Source organism: Marmota marmota, unplaced genomic scaffold (assembly GCF_001458135.2).
Source record: "Marmota marmota marmota unplaced genomic scaffold, marMar, whole genome shotgun sequence".
Classification (NCBI taxonomy): Eukaryota; Metazoa; Chordata; class Mammalia; order Rodentia; family Sciuridae; genus Marmota; species Marmota marmota.
Genome location: NW_026000224.1, coordinates 5197268 through 5219750, shown reverse-complemented (window position 1 = coordinate 5219750; position 22483 = coordinate 5197268).

Sequence of the window (22483 nt, the reverse complement as noted above, 5' to 3'; positions counted from 1 at the left end):
GTAAGATGTAAGACTGGAGATTGCTGAGTATGTAGATTTTGCATTACAAAATAAGTATTGGTGGATTATATGTGAGTAGGGAGAAAAAGAGCAATAAAAAAAGAAAAACTTGAGCAGTAGAGGGGTTCATATGCTACAAGTCTACAATGATGGTATGAATGTAGAGGGGTAGTGTTCTTGGAAGCAGCAATAAAATTTGGGGGGAAAGAAAAAGTTAATTTTTTGCACAGTTCCCAAGTGAGAGAGCCAGGTGAATGGGCTCTGAATTCAACTCTTCCCACCTAGGAGTGGAATTTATAGTTCACAGGGTATGTCTCAGTAAGTAGTAAAACACCATTTCCATGTACCTTTACACTTTGTCATGGCTACAAGCTGACTTTGACAATTCCAGTCACATTACATCTTTGCACTTGTTAGTTATTCATTTATTAATTTATTTATTCCATTATTTATTTGTTCCTTTATTAATTCACTTTTTCTTTAGTTGTCATTGTTTTTACATTACTGGTGATTATATAATTGCATAAATATTCTGAATGTTAAATTTTTCTTAAATATTGTTTTATGTGTTTATTCGTACATTTACTTTTCATTTAAATGTTTTTTCCTTGGCCAAGCATGATTTATATTAGACCTTTATCTTTGTTTATTTAGACTAGATAAAATCACATTATTCCAAATAATTCAAGGATCTATCATCTTAGCAGAACCCTAATCACCCACTAAAGTTGACCCAGTCTAGGTCAACTTACAGCTGTGTCAAAACTCCTCTTTTTTCTTATACAAAACTTAATAAAGAATTCCTCTCTCACTTTTATACATTGGAGAGCAGACTAACTTCCCCAAGAAGCAGTTAATAACCTAGATGAGTTTTCCAACTAGCTCACTATTACTTTTGAATTATTTACATCCTTGACACTAAGAGTGTCACTGATTACTTTTTTATTTTTGCAAGATCTCTCTCTCTCTCATATTACAAATTGAAATCAGATATGATTTTTTTTTTTTTGCTATGAAACACTCTCAGCCTTTAATAAAATATTCTATAAAGCAAAAGGGTTTTGCTTATTTTTTTAGAGCCTCACTAAGTTGCTGAGGCTGGCTGACTTTAATCTAATGTTATAGAAGTTATATATATGTACCATTGTATACTCACCAGGAGTGTATACACAATAACAGTAAAGCAAAACTGAATGAACAAAAATGGAATGAATGAATGAATGAATGAATGAATAAATATGAAAAAGTACAAAGATTTTATGTGATTGGAATTGTCAAAGGTTGATTGTGGCCACACAAATTGGTAAAGCTAATTGGAAATGGTTTTAAACTACCTACTGAAACATACACTATGAATTATGAATTCCACTCTAAGGAGGGAAGAAATAAACACATAACCCATTCATCTGACTCTTTCTCTTGGGGACTGTGCCAGAGTTACCTTCTGTTTTTTTCTACCTTATTTCTGCCTCCAAAGAAACTACCCCTTGCCCTCATGCTACCATTGATCCACCATTAGAATTTTTAAATCTGAACCCTTGAGTTGGTCATTCTTTCCCTCTTTCCTTCACAGCACTTTTTTTCTCTACCTTAATTTCACAAATACATCCACCAATCTCACATCCTGACCCATCCCAGTTCTGCCTTTTCCATGGATTACTTTGAGATCCCCTCCACTCAGATATCAATAGTCCAGAGTAAAGTCAGCTTAGGATGTTATACATGCAGGTATTTAGAAGTCATTTACAGAACAATAAGCTTATAAAAAGTGGGATGTATTTTATCTGAGGTTAAAAAGAAAATCTACAGAATACACTGTTTAATTGAAGTGTCTAAAATTCATTAATCTCAATAATTTGGAAAAAGAAATCCTATAAAAAGGAGAATAAAGAAAAGAAGATAATACAAAAAGTGACAAATTTGAAGACACACCAAATGTATATATCCAAGGAGTGTCATATATTGGTGTTTTCTTTTTTTTTTTTTTAATTTTTTATTGTGGGTTGTTCAAAACATTACAAATTTCTTGACATATCATATTCGACACTTTGATTCAAGTGGGTTATGAACTCCCACCTTCACCCCATACACAGATTGCAGAATCACATCAGTTACACATCCATTGATTTACAAACTGCCATCCTAGTGTCTGTTGTGCTCCGCTGCCTTTCCCATGCTCCACCCTCCCCCCTCCCCACCTCTCCCCTCCCCTCCCCTCCTCTCTCTCTACCTCCTCCACTGTATAACCCTGAGGGTCTCCTTCTATTACCATGCAATTACCCTTCTCTCTCCCTTTCCCTCCCACCTCTCATCCCTGTTAAATGTTAATCTTCTTCTCCTGCTCTTCGTCCCTACTCTGTTCTTAGTTACTCTCCTTATATCAAAGAAGACATTTGGCATTTGTTTTTTAGGGATTGGCTAGCTTCACTTAGCATAATCTGCTCTAATGCCATCCATTTCCCTGTAAATTCTATGATTTTGTCATTTTTTAATGCAGAGTAATACTCCATTGTGTATAAATGCCACATTTTTTTTATCCATTCGTCTATTGAAGGGCATCTAGGTTGGTTCCACAGTCTTGCTATTGTGAATTGTGCTGCTATGAACATCGATGTAGCAGTGTCCCTGTAGCATGCTCTTTTTAGGTCTTTAGGGAATAGACCAAGAAGGGGAATAGCTGGGTCAAATGGTGGCTCCATTCCCAGCTTTCCAAGAAATCTCCATACTGCTTTCCAAATTGGCTGCACCAATTTGCAGTCCCACCAGCAATGTACAAGTGTACCCTTTTCCCCACATCCTCGCCAGCACTTGTTGTTGTTTGACTTCATAATGGCTGCCAATCTTACTGGAGTGAGATGGTATCTTAGGGTGGTTTTGATTTGCATTTCTCTGACAGCTAGAGATGGTGAGCATTTTTTCATGTACTTGTTGATTGACTGTATGTCCTCCTCTGAGAAGTGTCTGTTCAGGTCCTTGGCCCATTTGTTGATTGGGTTGTTTGTTCTCTTATTGTCTAATTTTTTGAGTTCTTTGTATACTCTGGATATTAGGGCTCTATCTGAAGTGTGAGGAGTAAAGATTTGTTCCCAGGGTGTAGGCTCCCTATTTACCTCTCTTATTGTTTCTTTTGCTGAGAAAAAACTTTTTAGTTTGAGTAAGTCCCATTTGTTGATTCTAGTTATTAACTTTTGTGCTATGGGTGTCCTATTGAGGAATTTGGAGCCCGACCCCACAGTATGTAGATCGTAGCCAACTTTTTCTTCTATCAGACGGCGTGTCTCTGATTTGATATCAAGCTCCTTGATCCATTTTGAATTAACTTTTGTGCATGGCGAGAGAAAGGGATTCAGTTTCATTTTGTTGCATATGGATTTCCAGTTTTCCCAGCACCATTTGTTGAAGATGCTATCCTTCCTCCATTGCATGCTTTTAGCCCCTTTATCAAATATAAGATAGTTGTAGTTTTGTGGATTGGTTTCTGTGTCCTCTATTCTGTACCATTGGTCCACCCGCCTGTTTTGGTACCAGTACCATGCTGTTTTTGTTACTATTGCTCTGTAGTATAGTTTGAAGTCTGGTATCGCTATACCGCCTGATTCACACTTCCTGCTTAGCATTGTTTTTGCTATTCTGGGTCTTTTATTTTTCCATATGAATTTCATGATTGCTTTCTCTATTTCTACAAGAAATGCCGTTGGGATTTTGATTGGCATTGCATTAAACCTATAGAGAACTTTTGGTAATATCGCCATTTTGATGATGTTAGTTCTGCCTATCCATGAACAGGGTATATTTTTCCATCTTCTAAGATCTTCTTCTATTTCTCTCTTTAGGGTTCTGTAGTTTTCATTGTATAAGTCTTTCACCTCTTTTGTTAGGTTGATTCCCAAGTATTTTATTTTTTTTGAAGATATTGTGAATGGAGTGGTTGTCCTCATTTCCATTTCAGAGGATTTGTCGCTGATATACAGGAATGCCTTTGATTTATGCGTGTTGATTTTATATCCTGCCACTTTGCTGAATTCATTTATTAGCTCTAATAGTTTCTTTGTAGAGCCTTTTGGGTCTGCTAGGTATAGAATCATATCATCTGCAAATAGTGATAATTTAAGTTCTTCTTTTCCTATTTTGATGCCTTTAATTTCTTTCGTCTGTCTAATTGCTCTGGCCAGTGTTTCGAGAACTATGTTGAACAGAAGTGGAGAGAGAGGGCATCCCTGTCTTGTTCCAGATTTTAGAGGGAATGCCTTCAGTTTTTCTCCATTCAGAATGATGCTAGCCTGAGGCTTAGCATAGATTGCTTTTACAATATTGAGGTATGTTCCTGTTATCCCTAGTTTTTCTAGAGTTTTGAACATAAAGGGATGCTGTACTTTGTCGAATGCTTTTTCCGCATCTATCGAGATGATCATATGGTTCTTATTTTTAAGTCTATTGATGTGGTGAATAACATTTATTGATTTCCGTATATTGAACCAGCCTTGCATCCCAGGGATGAATCCTACTTGATCATGGTGTACAATTTTTTTGATATGTTTTTGTATCCGATTCGCCAGAATTTTATTGAGGATTTTTGCATCTAGGTTCATTAGAGATATTGGTCTGTAGTTTTCTTTCTTTGAAGTGTCTTTGTCTGGTTTAGGTATCAGGGTGATGTTGGCCTCGTAGAATGAATTTGGAAGTTCTCCCTCTTTTTCTATTTCCTGAAGTAGCTTGAAAAGTATTGGTATTAGTTCCTCTTTAAAGGTTTTGTAAAACTCTGCTGTATACCCATCCGGTCCTGGGCTTTTCTTAGTTGGTAGTCTTTTGATGGTTTCTTCTATTTCCTCAATTGATATTGGTCTGTTTAGGTTGTCTATATCCTCCTGACTCAATCTGGGCAGATCATATGACTTAAGAAATTTATCTATGCCTTCACTATCTTCTAATTTATTGGAGTATAAGGATTCAAAATAGTTTTTGATTATCTTCTGTATTTCTGAAGTGTCTGTTGTGATATTGCCTTTTTCATCCCGTATGCTAGTAATTTGAGTTCTCTCTCTTCTTCTCTTCGCTAGCATCGCTAAGGGTCTGTCGATTTTGTTTATTTTTTCAAAGAACCAACTTTTAGTTTTGTCAATTTTTTCAATTGTTTCTTTTGTTTCGATTTCATTAATTTCAGCTCTGATTTTAATTATTTCTTGCCTTCTACTTCTTTTGCTGTTGTTTTGCTCTTCTTTTTCAAGGATTTTGAGATGAAGTATGAGATCATTTATTTGTTGGTTTTTTCTTTTTTTAAGGAATGAACTCCAAGCAATGAATTTTCCTCTTAGAACTGCTTTCAATGTGTCCCATAGATTCCGATATGTTGTGTCTGTGTTTTCATTTATCTCTAAGAATTTTTTAATTTCCTCCTTGATGTCTTCTATAACCCATTGATCATTCAGTAACCTATTGTTCATTCTCCAAGTGATGTATGCTTTTTCCTTCCTTCTTTTATCGTTGATTTTCAGTTTCATTCCATTATGATCAGATAAGATGCATGGTATTATCTCTACTCCTTTATATTGTCTAAGAGTTGCCCTGTGACATAATATATGATCTATTTTTGAGAAGGATCCATGTGCTGCTGAGAAAAAAGTGTAACTGCTTGATGTTGGGTGGTATACTCTATATATGTCAATTAGGTCTAGGTTATTAATAGTGTTATTGAGTTCTATAGTTTCCTTATTCAACTTTTGTTTGGAAGATCTGTCCAGTGGCGAGAGAGGTGTGTTGAAGTCTCCCATGATTATGGTATGGTGGTCTATTAGACTCTTGAACTTGAGAAGAGTTTGTTTGACGAACATAGCTGCACCATTGTTTGGGGCATAAATATTTATGATTGTTATGTCTTGTTGGTGTATGGTTCCCTTAAGCAGTATGTAGTGTCCCTCTTTATCCCTTTTGATTAACTTTGGCTTGAAATCTATTTTATTTGATATGAGTATGGACACTCCTGCTTGTTTCCGAAGTCCATATGAGTGATATGATTTTTCCCAACCTTTCACCTTCAGCCTATGTATGTCTTTTCCTATCAAATGCGTCTCCTGTAGGCAGCATATTGTTGGGTCTTGTTTTGTGATCCATTCTACTAGCCTGTGTCTCTTAATTGGTGAGTTTAAGCCATTAACATTTAGGGTTATTATTGAGATATGGGTTGTTCTTCCAGCCATATTTGTTTATTTCTGTTACTAAACATGGTTTGTTTTCCTCTTTGATTATTTCCCCCCCCTTTACTGTCCTACCTCCCACTGTTGGTTTTCATTGTTATTTTCCATTTCCTCTTCCTGTAATGCTTTGGCGAGGATGTTTTGAAGAGATGGTTTTCTAGCTGCGAATTCTTTAAACTTTTGTTTATCGTGGAAGGTTTTAATTTCATCTTCCATCCTGAAGCTTAATTTCGCTGGATACACAATTCTTGGTTGGAACCCATTTTCTTTCAGTGTTTGAAATATGTTATTCCAGGATCTTCTAGCTTTCAGAGTCTGTGTTGAAAGATCAGCTGTTATCCTGATTGGCTTACCCCTAAATGTAATCTGCTTCCTTTCTCTTGTAGCTTTTAAAATTCTCTCCTTATTCTGTATGTTGGGCATCTTCATTATAATGTGTCTAGGTGTGGATCTCTTATGATTTTGCACATTCGGCGTCCTGTAGGCTTCTAGGATTTGGGATTCTGTCTCATTCTTCAAGTCTGGGAAGTTTTCTCGTATTATTTCATTGAATAGACTGCTCATTCCTTTGGTTTGGAGCTCTGTACCTTCCTGTATCCCAATGACTCTTAAGTTTGGTCTCTTAATGTTATCCCATATTTCTTGGATGTTCTGCTCATGGTTTCTTAACAGTCTTGCTGAGCTGTCTATGTTCTTTTCCAGTTGAAATACTTTGTCTTCATTGTCTGATGTTCTATCTTCTAAGTGTTCTACTCTGCTGGTAGTATTCTCCATTGAGTTTTTAAGTTGGTTTATTGCTTCCTGCATTTCTAGGATTTCTGATTGTTTGTTTTTTATAACCTCTATCTCCCTGTATAGTTGATCCTTTGCTTCCTGGATTTGTTTGCGTAATTCGTTGTCGAAGTGATCTTTCATTGTCTGATTTTGCTGTTTAATGTCTTCCTTGATACTCCAGATCATCTGAAGCATGTATATCCTGAATTCTTTATCTGACATTCCATCTGCTGCAGCTGTTACCTCTTCTAAAGTTGCGTTGACCTGCATTGCTTGTGGTCCTTTCTTTCCTTGTCTTTTCATACTGCTTGCGTATCTTTCCTGCAGGTGCGGGCGGCGGCTCTGCTCTCTCCTTATTCCAATTGGGGTGTCGTGGCTACCACGCCGGCAGGTCACTGGGCCTGTTCTGGGAGCTGGCGGCGGCTCTGTTCTGCCCCTACTCCAATTGGGGTGACGAGTGTACCACGCCGGCAGGCCACCGGGCCTGATCCGCCAGTCGGTTGCAGGTTTGCCTACCCTGCAGACGCGGGCGGCGGTTCTACTCTGCCCCTACTCCAAATGGGGTGTCGTGACTACCCCGCCTGCAGGACGCTGGGCCTGTTCCTGGCACGGGCGGCGACTCTGCTCTGCCACTACTCCAATTAGGGTGGTGTTTGTACCACGCCGGCAGGCTCCTGGGCCTGATCCGCCGGTCTGTTGTAGGTCTGCCTACCTTGGAGGCGCGGGCGGCGGATCTGCCCTGCCCCTCCTACCACGCCTGCGGACCCCTGGGTCTGATCTGCAGTTTGATCACTGGTCTGCTCACCCTGCGGGCACGGGTGGCGGTTCCGCTCCGCCCCCACTCCAATTGGGGTCACGTGACCACCACACCGGCAGGGCCTGATCCGGGCGTGGGAGAAGGATCTGCTCTGCCCCTACTCCAGTTGGGGTGACATGTGTACCACACTGGCAGGCCACTGGGCCTGACCCGCCAGGCTGTCACAGGTCTGTTTACCTTGCAAGCGCGAACGGCGGCTCTGCCCTGCCCCTCCTACCACGCCCATGTACCACTGGGTCGCGGGTCTGCCCACCTTGCGGGTGCGGGTGGCGGCTCCGCTCCGCCCCCTCTCCAATTGGGGTCACGCGGTCACCACGCTGGCGAGCCGCTGGGCCTGCTCCGGGCGCTGGCGGCGGCCCGGCTTCTCCCCTCTGGCTCAACGACAAATTGAGGAGGCTCAGGTGACTGTGCCTCACCCCCCCTACCAGGAGACCAACTGCTTATGTCACCGCTGGTATTGATGAAGTTCTCTCCTCCGCCGCTTTCTGCTGACATCAGATCTCTGCCATGTTGGTATCCTATGCGAATGGCAGCATTTCGTTCCCCTTGCCGGGCAACCAAAGCAACGGGTGAGTCCTGACCGGCCCTCAGCAGGACCCGGACCGAGAAGCAGTTTCCGCGGGCTCCTAGCCCCGGTCCAGGGAAGTTCCGGGAGCCGGAACTCGGCCGCTCCGTGCTCGGTGTAAGCTCCTATAAGTGTAAGCTCCAAGAAGCAGTCCCCGCGGGCTCAGTTCCGGGAGCCGGAATTCGGCTGCTTAGTGCTTGTTGTATGCTCTGATAGGAGCAGGGTCCAAGAAGCAGCCTCCGCAGGCTCCACGGGACGGTTCCGGGAGCCAGAATTCGGCCGCCCCGCGCTCGGTGTTCGCTCCGATAAGCTCAGGTTCTAAGAAGCACCCAGGCGCTGAACCCTAGCAATCTGTCTGCAAGCCGCAGGCGAATTGCAGCCTGAAATTACCTGATCTATGGCTGAATGAGCTGTGGTCAGTCGAAAACAGGGGAGGTGACGTCAGTTTACCAACATGGTGGCTGCTGGCCTCCTCTGTGGTCTGACCGGTGTGGAGAACCGAGATGGACCGCTTCCTTCCCCCGTCTCGAACCCAGAATTCAGCCCTGAGTACGGTGCTTGCGCGGCTGGCAGAAACTGCAGCGCTGTAACCCTGCATCTCTATCCCAGCGCGCGCTGCAGACTCTAGCCGCGGGGCGATTTGCTGAATAAGCAGTGTTAACCTCCATGCGACAAACCTCTCGCGTTTGAGTCCCCGTAGCCGATCCTCGTGCGATGGAAATCCTTCCTCCAGGTTCCGGAGCACCCCACTATTGCTGGAAATTCCTAACAAGATATCCTTTAGCCGTCCTGACTTGTCATACTCCCACACAGTGAAGCAGCACACGGGGGCAATGCACTCCCCTTGCCGCCATCTTCCTTCGACTCATATATTGGTGTTTTCAAAAGACAAATTAATTTGAAATAAATGTGGTTAATGTGAGATGTAGTAATCATTTTTTAATTATATATAATGGTAGTATATATATATATGTATATCTACAAACTGCATCTCATATAATTATGAGTATACATTTCAAGAAATGAATGCTACAGTATTTTTTTTTTTAATTTTGCTAACAAGTTTGAGTTTGCACACTGGTCTCCTCACTGGGCTGGGAGCAACTTCAGGCCTTGTTTATCCTGTGTCTGCTGAGAAGCTTGACACCAAAGAGGCCCTCCATAAAGAACCTCTAATGGTAAATAAGTAAATGCATGAAAGAAACAATGAATAGATTCTTTGCAAGAACATCTGTGCTGTAGAAAGGAGTGGACCTGGGATGACTTCAGGTCAGACTCCAAAGTCAAGGCCCTGCATATCAGAAGCAAATCTTACCTACAATAATTAGATTGTAAAATGCTAGACTTTTCCAAACCAAGTTACATGCACACAGTTAGATCAGCAGTATACAACTTGTCTGAATATCTGCAAATTGTGGGTGTTTCTACAGCTTACTGTGGCACCACCTCCTAATGACTTATAATCATGTATCCTAACATGAAAATGACAGACTGGACTAGTCTCTTTGAGAACTCTGTTTGTCCAAATGAAGTATCTGGAAATATGGCAAAGCTTTTTTAATTTGATGAGCTGAGTGGCATTGGGGGCTTGCTTCATCTTTCAGCTGCAGGTGGCTGTTCACCAGCACACTATCCTTATTACCATGTCTGTTAATGTTTGCTCATTTGACATTTATGTGGCATTTATTATATGTCATTATTATATGTCACTGACATGTGTTTGCAAATGTCATTTATTGTATTATATTACTTCTTTCCACCTAAAGATTGGAAAGAGAATAGGAGAGGAAATAAACCACCATATGAATTACCACAAGTAGAACCACCATTATAATCAGCAGAGGAATGATCTTGGTCCTCTTGTGGTGCAGGGAGCCAGCCATCAACTGCAGTGACATGAAATGTTCTGGCTGCATATGTGTGACCTTCCCTAGATTGCAGGAAGCATGATTCTAATATCTCAGATAGTCTTCCTGATGGCCAAGAGAATCACAGTAATTTTTTTGTGAATGGTTTTACCAGAACATGGCTGTGCTCACCAGGGATACTCTGTGCTGCTTCTATCGCCCAGTCACACAGCACAGGCCACATGGTCTGCTGAGACTTCATGTCCAGTACCTCAAGGAGACATTAATTGACCCCACTTTGAAAAACAAAGCCCATCAACAGGATTGTTTTCCCTATGAGCCAGTAAAAGGCCGAGAAAAGAGCTGTAGCACTGACCTTGCCTGAGTGAGAGGGCCTAAGTAGGGTGTAAGTGAGACTGAGCTGGGAGGGTAGCCACGCCCCCACTTTTCATTTTTATTTTATTATTTGCTTTTATTTTTTAAATACATGAGAGCATAATGCATCACAATTCTTATTACACATATAGAAAACAATTTTTCATATCTCTGTTTGTATATAAAGTATGTTCACACCAATTCATGTCTTCATACATGTATTATAAATAATGATGTCTATCACGTTTCACTATCCTTGCTAACCCCCTGCCCCATCCCTACACTTCCAACCCCTCTGCCCTATCTAGACTTCATCTATTTCTCCCAATCTCCCCCTCCCTACCAAATATGAGTAAGTCACGTTATATCAGAGAAAACATTTGCCATTTGTTTTTTTGTGGATTGGCTAACTTAGAATTATTTTCTCTAACTCCATCCATTTACCTGCAAATGCCATGATTTTATTCTCTTTTATTACTGAGTAATATTCCATTGTGTATATATGCAACATTTTTTTAATCCATTCATCTACTGAAGGGCATCTAGGTTGGTTCCACAGTTTGGCTATTGTAAATTGTGCTGCTATAAACATTTATGTGGCTGTGTCCCTGTAGTATGCTGTTTTTAAGTACTTTGTGTATAGACTGAGGAGAGGGATAGCTCAGTCAAATGATGGTTCCATTCCAAGTTTTCCCAAGGAATCTCCATAGTGCTTTCCATATTGGCTGCACCAATTTGCAATCCCACCAGCAATGTATAAGTGTGCCTTTTCCCACATCCTCACCAACACCTGTTGTTTGTCTTCATAATAGCTGCCATTCTGACTGGAGTGAGATTACATCTTAGAGTAGTTTTGAATTGCATTTCTCTGATTGCTACAGATGATGAACATTTTTATATATTTGTTGATTAGTTGAATATCCTCTTCTGAGAAGTGTTTATTCATGTCATTCTGGGCCACCAGTCTTCCTAATGCAGCTCTGTGTTAAGTTATTTCATTGTGCAACTGCCCTGTCACCCAGGGAACCAGGGCAAGCTGCCAGACTGAGGGCTTTGGCATCCTGTGTTTTCATTGGAGGCTGATGTCTGGGTCAAGAAAACCACAGCCACAGGGTTGTCTGGGCCTTGTGTGGACTGACTGAGGGGTTTCCTTCAACAGGAATCACTGGGGCTTTCTCAGAGGCATCTGGTCATACATGTTCCAGTGGTGTTCCCACCTTCTGCTCAGACAGATCATCCTGAGAGCCACAGGAGTTGGTTTTCCTACAGGGCAGAAGAGATGGAGGGTGGGTAGCATAAGGGGCAGGAGCCCACTTGGAAGACACAGCATAGAGATGGAGGGCAGTGGAAGGACTTTTGTAGAGGTGGCACCTGATGCAGCCACACCTCCTCCTGGATGGTGGTCTGGGAAAGGCAGGGGAGGCTCAGGGTCCCATTGCTGCATGGTCAGAGATGTAGAGGTGATAGGGATACCAGGGCTGGAAGGAGGGCAAGGGGCTGGGATGAACATGGAGTGAGCAGGGCAGGGGCAGCTCAGAGCCTCATTGGAGAGGCATCATCTTCATGCGTGTGGCCATACCTGCCTCCTGCCATGGCCTTTTTGAGGACACCTCATAGCAGAAATCAACCTTGTCTGGGAGTCCTAAAGTGAGAAAGTCACAGGTGGACACAAACATATCACCTACTTGGAAGAGAACAGTGCCTCAGAAAACATTCAGCATCTGGGTGCATGGTCCAAGGAAGTGTCCCCTAAAGAGTGTCCAGGGGCATATGCCCTCAGATCCCTCACGTGCCTCAATGCACAGTTGTCAGGCAACTGAGGACTGCTGAACCAGAGTCTCCAGGCAGGGCCAGAATCTTCCCTGTGACATGTTCCCTGGGCTGATACCATGTGCCCAGACTGGAAATCTGCTTTTGGGAGGGGCTTTGGACCTGGCCAGGGCAGATTCTGTGGAGACCCAAACACTTTCTTTTTTTTCCAGTCTTCATCCTTCCAACAGAGTGAGTTTTTTTAAATTATATTTTTTTCTTTGCAGCTTTGCTCGCCTGCTGTTTCCCTCCATGTGGGATGGCCATCTGAGGGTTTGGATAAAAAGTAGCAGAAAGTATGACTTCTGGACAGCAGCTTCCCTTCTTTGAGGGAAAACCTGGGCCTGGAAGCCAGAGAGTACCTGGCAAACAGAGCAGGTTCCCTTTGAGTATTAAAGCTGTTCTTCCACATGGCTGTGGCTCCTGGTGTCCAGCAGGACAGGAGAACACAGGCTGCGCCCAGCACCAGGTGGTCGCCTACTAGCATGGCCTTTGGTCAAGTCCTCATGGACATTTGGTCAAGTCTGGTCATCTGTTGTCATTAATTAATTAATAAATTTGTTTGTTAATTAAATTTTATTTGTAAGCAGCATTGGCAAGAATTACCACACAGCTATCTTAGGATGACCAGTGATCACATGACACAGTGATCTCTGAATAATTTTTGAGAAATGAAGGCACAGTGCTCTTATCAGAGATAGGTACTAGCTAGGAATAATTATCCTTTACAAACTCATTAGTTGACTACATTCATAGCAAGGTCCCCAGAGAGTGTTTCTCAGATGTGGCTTCACTATATGAGTTCATAGCAATGTAGAAGGTGACTCCTGTACCCACTGCCTTCCTCTTTGCAAATTTTCTCAGAATTTGAAACAGTCCATGGGCTTATATCCAGCACATGGTAAAAGAACAAAACAATGTTTGCCCAGAGCATGTCACCAATCACTGGCACCAGTGTAGGAGCAGAAGACACATATGGTTGGGATGTGTGCCCCTCCTTGAAACCATCCTGCCCAGAACCCACCAGGAGATGATGGTATGGATGCCCATGCAGTTTCCCTGGCCATGCTTTTGAAAAGCCCAGCCTGCAGCAGCCTCATGGAGGGGTGGAGACAGTGTTAATTCCAGCACTCTGCAAAAACCACAAGGAAAGCATGAGGATGGACACTACAAGCTGCAGGCCTGCACACTCTTGCATCAGAGATAAGGAAGATGCACAGAGAAGTGTTCTGTCAAGGTGGCTGGGAGGTAGCAGATGCTACCAGCTTCCTCAGGTTTCCTTCATGGCCTCCAGCCCTTGGCCTGTGTTTTAAGTCACTATTCACTCAGCGAGAGGGTTTTTCCTCTTGCTTTCTCTCTGATGTGCAGTCACAGTGTAGATAGAGCCAGGAGGGGTCACAAATCTCTGGAAAAGAGCACCTGGGGTGGCTGGAGTGTACATGTACTGAAGGACTTGCCCACAAGGTGTACAGCACTGGCTTCACATATGACCCACAGTGACCGTAGTAAGGAGTGAGTGCTGCTTTCTCTTTCTGCTTATCATGAATTGTTTTCTAAAAATCTCATTTTGGTCTCCTACTGATCTTCCTGATTCTGGGCTGACTATAACCCACTTCCTTAATGACACTGATTGCCCAGCTTGCCAAGGGCAAGATCCAGAGAACTAATTTTAGACCCTCTCCCTGGCAGTGCCCTACATGTTATATCACCCCAGAGGGCAGGAAATTGGAGTTCTGTGATGGCCTTGCATCCACTCTGCTGGAGGGGACAGAGGTGCAACCCCTGGCCCCTCTCAGGAGAAGAGAGCCAGGTCACCTGGGTGGGCAGGCAGGTAAGAAGAGGACCTGGACAGTGCCATGTGGGGAAGGTGAAATTCTCCCTGTGGGAACATTAGGGAAGGCCTCCAGAACACAGCATTTCTGTGATATGAAAAACAGCAGCATAAGTTCGGAAAAGCATGGGCCCACCCTCCCCTTTGACCTGCAGAGGAACCACCATGTTTACCACACAGGCCCTGGGGCCCTCTGTCTCTGTTCAGTGTAGGAAAACCTCAGCAAAATAGGCTGTGAAACCAGAAATCTATTTCTATAAGCACACAGCTTACCTCAATGCAGGAAAGCTCTGAACCCACTACATTGTTTAATAATAAGTGATTTTCCTAAGGACTTATTAAAGAGAAAGCAGAAAACAAAACGTGGAAGTGGCAAGTTTATGAGAATCTGTCAAAGAATTAGTTAATTCTGATGATCTTGGGGGAATCTGAGCATAAGATGAGGGGTTGGCATTCATGCCAGGGGAAGTGAGGTCGAGGGGACTTGGGTATTTAAAGAAGATGTTCCTGAGATTACTTTTAATATCTTAGTCCTGGAGCCTACTTAGCTTTCTGGATTTTTCTGACTCAGGGTAAAGCCAGATAAGCATCTTGAGAGTGTCCTAGATGGGGTACCATTGGCATCTTCTGGAATTCAAGTCTTTGTGAGATGGACTTCAACTCTACCACTCTCAGGGGAATCCACTGTGACTAGGATAGTAGATGAATGGTAAAACCACTGAGCCCTAAGACATAACTGTGGCTGGTGGACTTTCCTGCCTCAATCTGTGACTCATGGTAGCAAACAGAAAACCTTCCAGAATCCTTCAGCCTATGTGCAGTAGTCAAGTAAGTGCTATTTTAATCCAGGAAAAATAAAGTCATAATAGATTCAAAGGATAAATGTGAGGTACTGATGTCCTAGGGTGTCTATTCAACAGTCTGCAACCTGCTTCTAATCTACATTCAGAGTGCCACCTCAGCCATGCCACTCAGGGACCACAGAACCTGTTCCTTATCCCCTCCAGGGCATCCCCACACTGGGATGCTCCTTCATCACCCCCATAGATACTCTTGTTTTTAAAGCATGCCAGATACAGAATGTGGTAATTCCCTGATCAAATAATTTTCTTATCAGTTTTAAAATGTATGCTCACTATTAATTTTCGATGCTGTCCAAGCACCCCACAGGTTAAATTTACCTCTCACATCTCTGAGAAGTAAGTGTGCTAAAATATTTTCATATGGGAGATTTATTCTGGACTTTAACCTTTAGGTAATTTAAAAACTAAAGAAAACTTTTGATGAAGCTAGCTCAGCATGATGACAGAGGAGGCCCTTAGTACCACCCCAGAAAGTACAGGGGATCCAGCCCAGATCCTGCAGGCAGCCCCTTGCCTAGTGTACATTGTGTTTAACAAACCCAATATTAATGAATAAATAATGACTTGATGTGTTATTAGGTTTATATGACCTGAGTAAAGACCTCTGATACATACTCCAACTCCCTTTTCCAGACAAATTTTAATGGTATTGACCAAGCTATGTTCCTTAAGATGCTAAAAGGTAGAAAAAAACCTGGTGCTCTGGTGCATGCCTGTAATTTCAGGGGCTTGGGAGGCTCAGACAGGAGGATCATGAGTTCAAAATCAGCCTCAGCAAAAGTGAGGCACTAAGCAACTCAGTGAGAGAGACCCTGTCTTTAAATATAATAATAATAATAGTAATAATAATAATAATAATAATAATAATAATAGAGCTGAGGATGTGGCTCAGTGATCAAGTGTCCCTGAGTTCAATCCCTGGTTTAAAAAAAAAAAAAAAGGCAGGAAAAAATTTTGTTGGTAAACATATTTTGAAAATACTGAAAGTCATGTGCCACTATTTGTTCAGTGTACAGAAGGGCTCTGAGATTTATTCTTATATATTTCTCCTCACACATCTCTTTGGTTTTTATGGCTTCCAAATGCCACTATTCCCAAAAGTTTGGGGATTCAGATAATGAAAATTAGGCTGGTTCCCAGCTCGTCCTGCAACTGATGCAAGATTAAGCTAGCTCCATATAATTCAATCCAACTTTCCTCAGGTTTCCAAATTCCTGTTGTATGATGCCTCTTCTACTATGTTTCTAATCTTGTCCATTTATAATTTTGAAGAAAAATCCTCTTCTTTTGGGGATTTTGGTTGAGGAGGTAAGAAAGGCCAATGTGCATGTGTGTTGAGAGCCACAGCCGAAGGGGCCCCAGCAAACTTCCAGCTGCCAGCAAACTTCCAGCTGCCGGCTGATGATTGGCTCACAGCGGCCCCAGCAACATCTAGCTGATTGGCTCCTCTGCGGTGATGCTCATTGGGCTGTTTCCCTGCCCTTTCAGACCACGGAGCTGCTCATTGGGGGACTTTTTTGGCTCCGCCCACGTGACCCAGCCAATCGGCCTCAAGAGCAGGAGGATTGTGGGAGGTGGAGAGAAGCTTGTGTGGGAGAGAGAGGCTTGTGGAAAGCCGGTGGTGGCAGTTGAGGCTCTGAGGGTTTTTCCTGAGAGGCTGTTTTGTTTGGCGTGTGTGGTTCTAAAAATAAAGTTAGTTTCTTTTGACAAGTGGCTCCTGATTGTGCCCAGCCAGACTGCAGCACATGTGCCTGTTAGCCATTTTCATATGGAAGGGTAATGAACCCAGCCTAATTCCATTTTAAGATTGAGAGTCATCTCATCACAAAGTCATGAAAAGCTAATTTCTCTTTTACTATAAATTACTGTGATTTCTATACTTGTTTGAATTTCCTGCTCATGCCTTGAACTCACCCATGCCTGGCTTTCCCTAACAAGATAAAAAAACTCTCAAAAAACTTAGTGGCACCTCATAAATCCTGGCTCCCTTTGACCAGATAAAAACATTCTCCGAAACCTCAGCAGTGCCTCATAAATTCTGGTTTTAAGTTCTGAATTTACTCCCTACCTTGAACTATAATGTCATGTAGATCATTAACCTGCTATATGCCTTTGTATTATGCTTGTCAAAATCCTGTTATCTGTAGTTGTTAAGACACCTCCATTTGCATATTTTTATACTAAAAATCCTTGTTCCTGGAGAGCTGGGAGGCTGATATGTAGTCACGGGTATTCAGGAGACACAGTTGCTGGCCAGCTTTTGTGTACAAAAATACAAGCTTGCTTTAATTTGATTTAAAATTGGAGTTGGTGGTCTTTTCTTTGCATCAAGGTTAAATATCTGGTGACTCCAGTGAGACAAGACCACCCAAAATTATGAAACTGAATCTTCACTCTGGGCTTCCAGGACTGGAGTGCTGCCCCAGGGAGTGTGCATCTTGAGAAATTCCAAGGCCCTGGGGTGAGCCTTTAGTGCATCAGATTGATGGAGTAAACTTCCACACTAAAACGATTAGCAAGCATTTGGTGAAGGAGGCCTTCATGGGTAAGTGGCACTCTTATAACATCTGGTATTGGGTTAAGAGAGATCTCTTCTGGGGACAGTGAGATGCCTGGCGAGGCACATACACACTCCTATTCAAGACAGTAGTGAAATGTTGCACTGTTTTCTGATATTGGTTGGTAAGATTCTTTTTTGGGGGGGTGGAAGGGAAGACAGAGAGTTGTGTGATGAGACACAACACACTCCTGTCCAGGACAGTAGCAAGATATCACACTGTCTTTATTGGTTTGGTGGAGACAGAGAGGTGTCTGATGAGGCACATTGGCGCTTCTGTCTGAAGCATTAGCAAGACATTGCATTGCTCCCTGGGTTTTGGAGTCTGCTTCTTGTTCTCTTGTGTTTTATTCTATGTTCTACATGTTGTTTTTTTTTTTTTTTTTGGTTTTTTTTTTTTCTGCCTTTTCATTGTGTGTCTTCTCTAGTAGAAACTTAAGAAAATTGAACAAATAAAAAAAAATGGGCAATAAGACAAGTAAGCCTGATATTCCTTTGAGCTGTGTTTTAGGGAAATTTGATAAGCTTTACCCCTCTTTTTGTTAAGCAGGATTATGGAAACAATGTCTCCTTTTATTTCTCTAGTGGGCTGCCCTTGAGTACACCCACTGCAGGAAGGAGATGACTTATGGGAATGTAGGAAATTAATGTCTCCCAAATTAACAAGTAAATTCTAACATGCCATTAGGGCATGCTGGGAACACTTACTGAAATATAACTCTTGAAAAATTCTTTGGAAACCTCTAGTCCCTCCTGATCAAGAGAGTCAGAGCCTTTGAAACAGGAGTCTCCTGTGGTTCTTCTTTGCTAGTAAAGCAATAAACCCTCTATTTTCTTTTTCTCAAAAGTGTGTCCTCAATATTAAATTGGAATTAATTGGCTTTGATTAGGCACCAAGCTTTTTGTTTAGAAATCCTGCCACACCAGGTGGGACTCCAGAGCAGCCCACACTTCTCTTACTAGGGACAGCTTAGCACTCCTAGCAACTGTACTTTCATTCCAAGGATGTAAGATGTTGAGAGTTGACTCCTGGAAAGGTGGGAGACAGGAAAAGTGTGTCTGGGGTTAGACAGAACAAGATGAGTTATGACTTTTAGTAAAGAGAGAGAGTGAGGGACTCTTAGAAAGAAAGAAAGAAGGAAGGAAGGAAGGAAGGAAGGAAGGAAGGAAGGAAGGAAGGAAGGAAGAAAGAAAGAAAGAAAGAAAGAAAGAAAGAAAGAAAGAAAGAAAGAAAGAAAGAAAGAAAGAAAGAAAGAAAGAATATAGCAGAGTTGCCACACAGAAACCCTCGATTTTACACTTCTGGTTTCCAATTGTAAGAGCATCTGATACACTATTTGGGAAAGTTTTGGTGCCACTAATGTAGGAGTCATGGTTAAATAGGAGTTGGCAACTTGAAGATATTTTTCACTACCTGGTCTGTCTGGTTTGTCTGTCATTGTGTTTTTGTTTGTATCTGTTTCTGGCACTTAAGACATGGGTCATAATGTGTTTATCTTATAGATTGTTTTTTGACAACAGTCTTGGCTGAAATGGTCACCTATAGATGTAAACATGTCTAAAAAATATATTTTACTGTAACAATCTGGTCTTTGAATGGTTTTCTGAAATATTGTACAATCTTGCATTTGGGAATTGGTTTGTCAGAAGTAAAATAATTATTAGAAACACTAGCAATTTAGATTATAGGACTAAAAAAAAAAGACATGAGATAATTTGTAAGAAATACCCAAGTTCCCTCTGTTCACATAGTTAGCCTTCACAAGACAGTTTAAAATCTCCCATTACTGTCCTTGTGCTCAGATGTAATCAATGTATTCTTTATATTGAGATATTTTAGAACTTGTGCCAAATGCTTGACATCACCTGATAAGATGTTATGCTATTACTTAGCCAAATTTTAGCCTCAAATGCCCCAGGTATTTTTCTCTTTCTTCTCTGTAGGGAGACAGAAGTCAATTTTCTCTTTAATACAATGCCAGGTTTTCTGTTCTCACCTCTTACCATAGACCTCTTAAAAATATCTAAACAGCCTATTACCAAAAGGTTTACTCTCCCTCAGTTACAATTAGGCTTTGGAGAGAGATTTAACCTGTTTGTCACTGAGAGAGAAAGACTAAACCTAAGAAGGGTCACATAAAAAAGTGGATCTGCTCAACAGCAACTGGCTTATCACAGTAAGAAGCTTAACATTGTAGACTTGTTCTCAAAGGTAAAAGAAAGAAAGGTACCATAATTTTAGAAATTCAAACCTGTCCAATTACCAACTCAGAAAAAAAAAAATGCTTCAAATTCCTTAGGCCTGATGTTTCTGCTCAGAAAGACAGTTTTCCCCAGCTCATTCAGGACCTCTGCCAGGACTTACATTGAAATGCAAATAGAAGCTCACTAGGAGACTGGTCTCAGACACTAGAAAAAAAGTAAAAGTGTCTCTTACCTGAAATCACAACTTGCTTTAAGACACTGTTTTATGCTCAAATTCAGGACCCCCAAAAGGCCACCAGAGACCAAGATCAATGTAAGCAGCAAAGAGGTGTTTATTGTGAGCTAGCTGGGTCCTCCATGCTTACCCAGCAACTGGTGACGCTGAGAGGCCCTGAGCCCAGGGTTTACAACAGTTTAATACACTCTTTGGGGAAGGCAGGGACTTCACATACATCATATCCTCTCTTAGCAAATCATCACACACCACGGGAAAATCATAAAACTGAAGCCAGATTTAAAGTTAGGTAGTCAGTGTAGTTAGATAAATCGGGTCTAATACCGAGTGAAATCTAAAATGGATGCCATGCTGGCAATGATTCCGGGAAATGCAGGACAACTCATGGAATGTTAATGAAGTCCCAAAAAGGCCCTAGGCCAAAGTCCACCTCAAAGAAATGTTAATGAACAGCCCCCAGCAAAAAGGTGCTGACTCAGAAGTCCTTCCTGACCAGATTACTTCTTTGGCCCACCTGTGTCCCACCCCTCCGGCCTTCCAACCTACATTCCATCACCAAAACTATAAAAAGGGGAAACAACCGCACTTCCACGGATTCCACCTCTTGGGTCCCCTTCTTCCTCCAGGAGAAGTCTTTTCTGCTGTCCTTTAAGAAACTTCTAATTTCTACTCTGACCTTGCCTTGGCGTGCTTCTTTGGTGTTATTCTTCAACATTGGGGAAGCAAGGACTCGTCACCAGTCAACAGCGGTAACAAAACAACTCTAAAACATGATTAGCACATTCACTGGTGGGAACAAGTTGGGTAGGGGTGATAGGTTACTACAAGAGGGGGATTCATTTGAAGTGATTGGTTTAAGCCAAGAGGGGTGTTCATGCTGAACTACATGGTTTCCCAACATAAACTACTGGGAGGGTCATCTGGCATCCCAGGCATTTCCCTGTCTTATGCTGATTGGTAGCTGCTAGAGGGTTGCTCTGGGTCCCCACCTAGCCTGACTGAGTCAGGGACACCTGGCAGCAGCAGATCTCTCCAGTTATTTGTAGATAAACAACTTAGCAGGGTGGGTAGGTGCCTAGGAGTGCTCTCTGGGTCTTTCCAAGGACAAAGGTCAGGCCCCCTTTCTTGGACAGGCTTTGCTCTGAGGTAGAGGCTGGTTTTTCAACTGCTGCATCTGAAAGTTCTTTGGCAAAACAAAAAAAAAAAAAAGAAAAAAATTTTAAAAGGCTCACATCTACTGTGTGGAATAGGAAGATTTGAGACAATAAACATAAATGTTAAAAACACATTGGTGGGCTGGGGTTGTGGCTCAGCAGTAGAGCACTCACCTAGCACATGGGAAGCCCTGGTTTCAATCCTTAACACCACATGAAAATAAATAAAGGTACTGTGTTAAACTACAACTAAAATAAATAAATATTTTAAAAATTGGTCTTCAATGTTCCAGGGTTCTACATGCATGGATTTGACCAACTATAGATAGAAAATATTTGGAAAAAACATGCTTTTGTTCTGAACATGTACAGACTTTTTGGACTGTCATTATTCCCTAAGTAATACAATCTCACAATTATTTACAACATATTTATACTATATTAGATATTATAAGTAATCTAGAGATGATGGAGAGTATTTGGAACAATGGTCATAATTCATATGCAAATATTGCATCACTTTATATAAGATAGTTTAGAATCTGCAGATTTTGGTGTCCACAGGGGGTTAAATTTTTAAAAGAAACAAACAGCCTCTCCCAAGTAGGAGAGTAATATTACTACTTTATATAAACACAATTATGTTTTTCTGAAATTTAAATAATAAAAATTATGGCATACCCAAGGCAACAATACTTTGGCTTTACTGAATATGGAGTGAAGATACACTTGGAAGCACAGTCATCTCAAAATTAAAGAGTAAAAATATCAAAGCTGAATTCCATTCTTGACTGGTATTCCAATAGCTATTAAGAGATAGGAATCAGGAGTCAGATTTCAAGATGCCAAGATCTGAAATCTATAATCATTTTATTTTTAAATAAAAAATGGAACTATGTTAACTTCTGCTACTCAGAATACACAATCTTGATATCTACTGAATTCGTACTTTTAAGGTCAATGTTCAGTCCCTTCCATTCACAAATAAGCCCTGATTTAAGTTCCCTGCTTTGTATCTCTAGAGTTGATCAAAGCACATTTTCTCAGTACAATATGTATTGTTCCAAGTGTTTTATAAACATTTTTTTGTAAGAGTTTACAGGAGTGATCTGAAATCACTTCCAGATTTCATCCTGAGTCAGTTATTCTTAAAAGGAAATAGAGTTTCTCTGCCATTGTCACTTTCATTTCCCTATCACAAGTCTGATTCTAATCTCTCTCTCTCTCTCTCTCTCTCTCTCTCTCTCTCTCTCTCTCTCT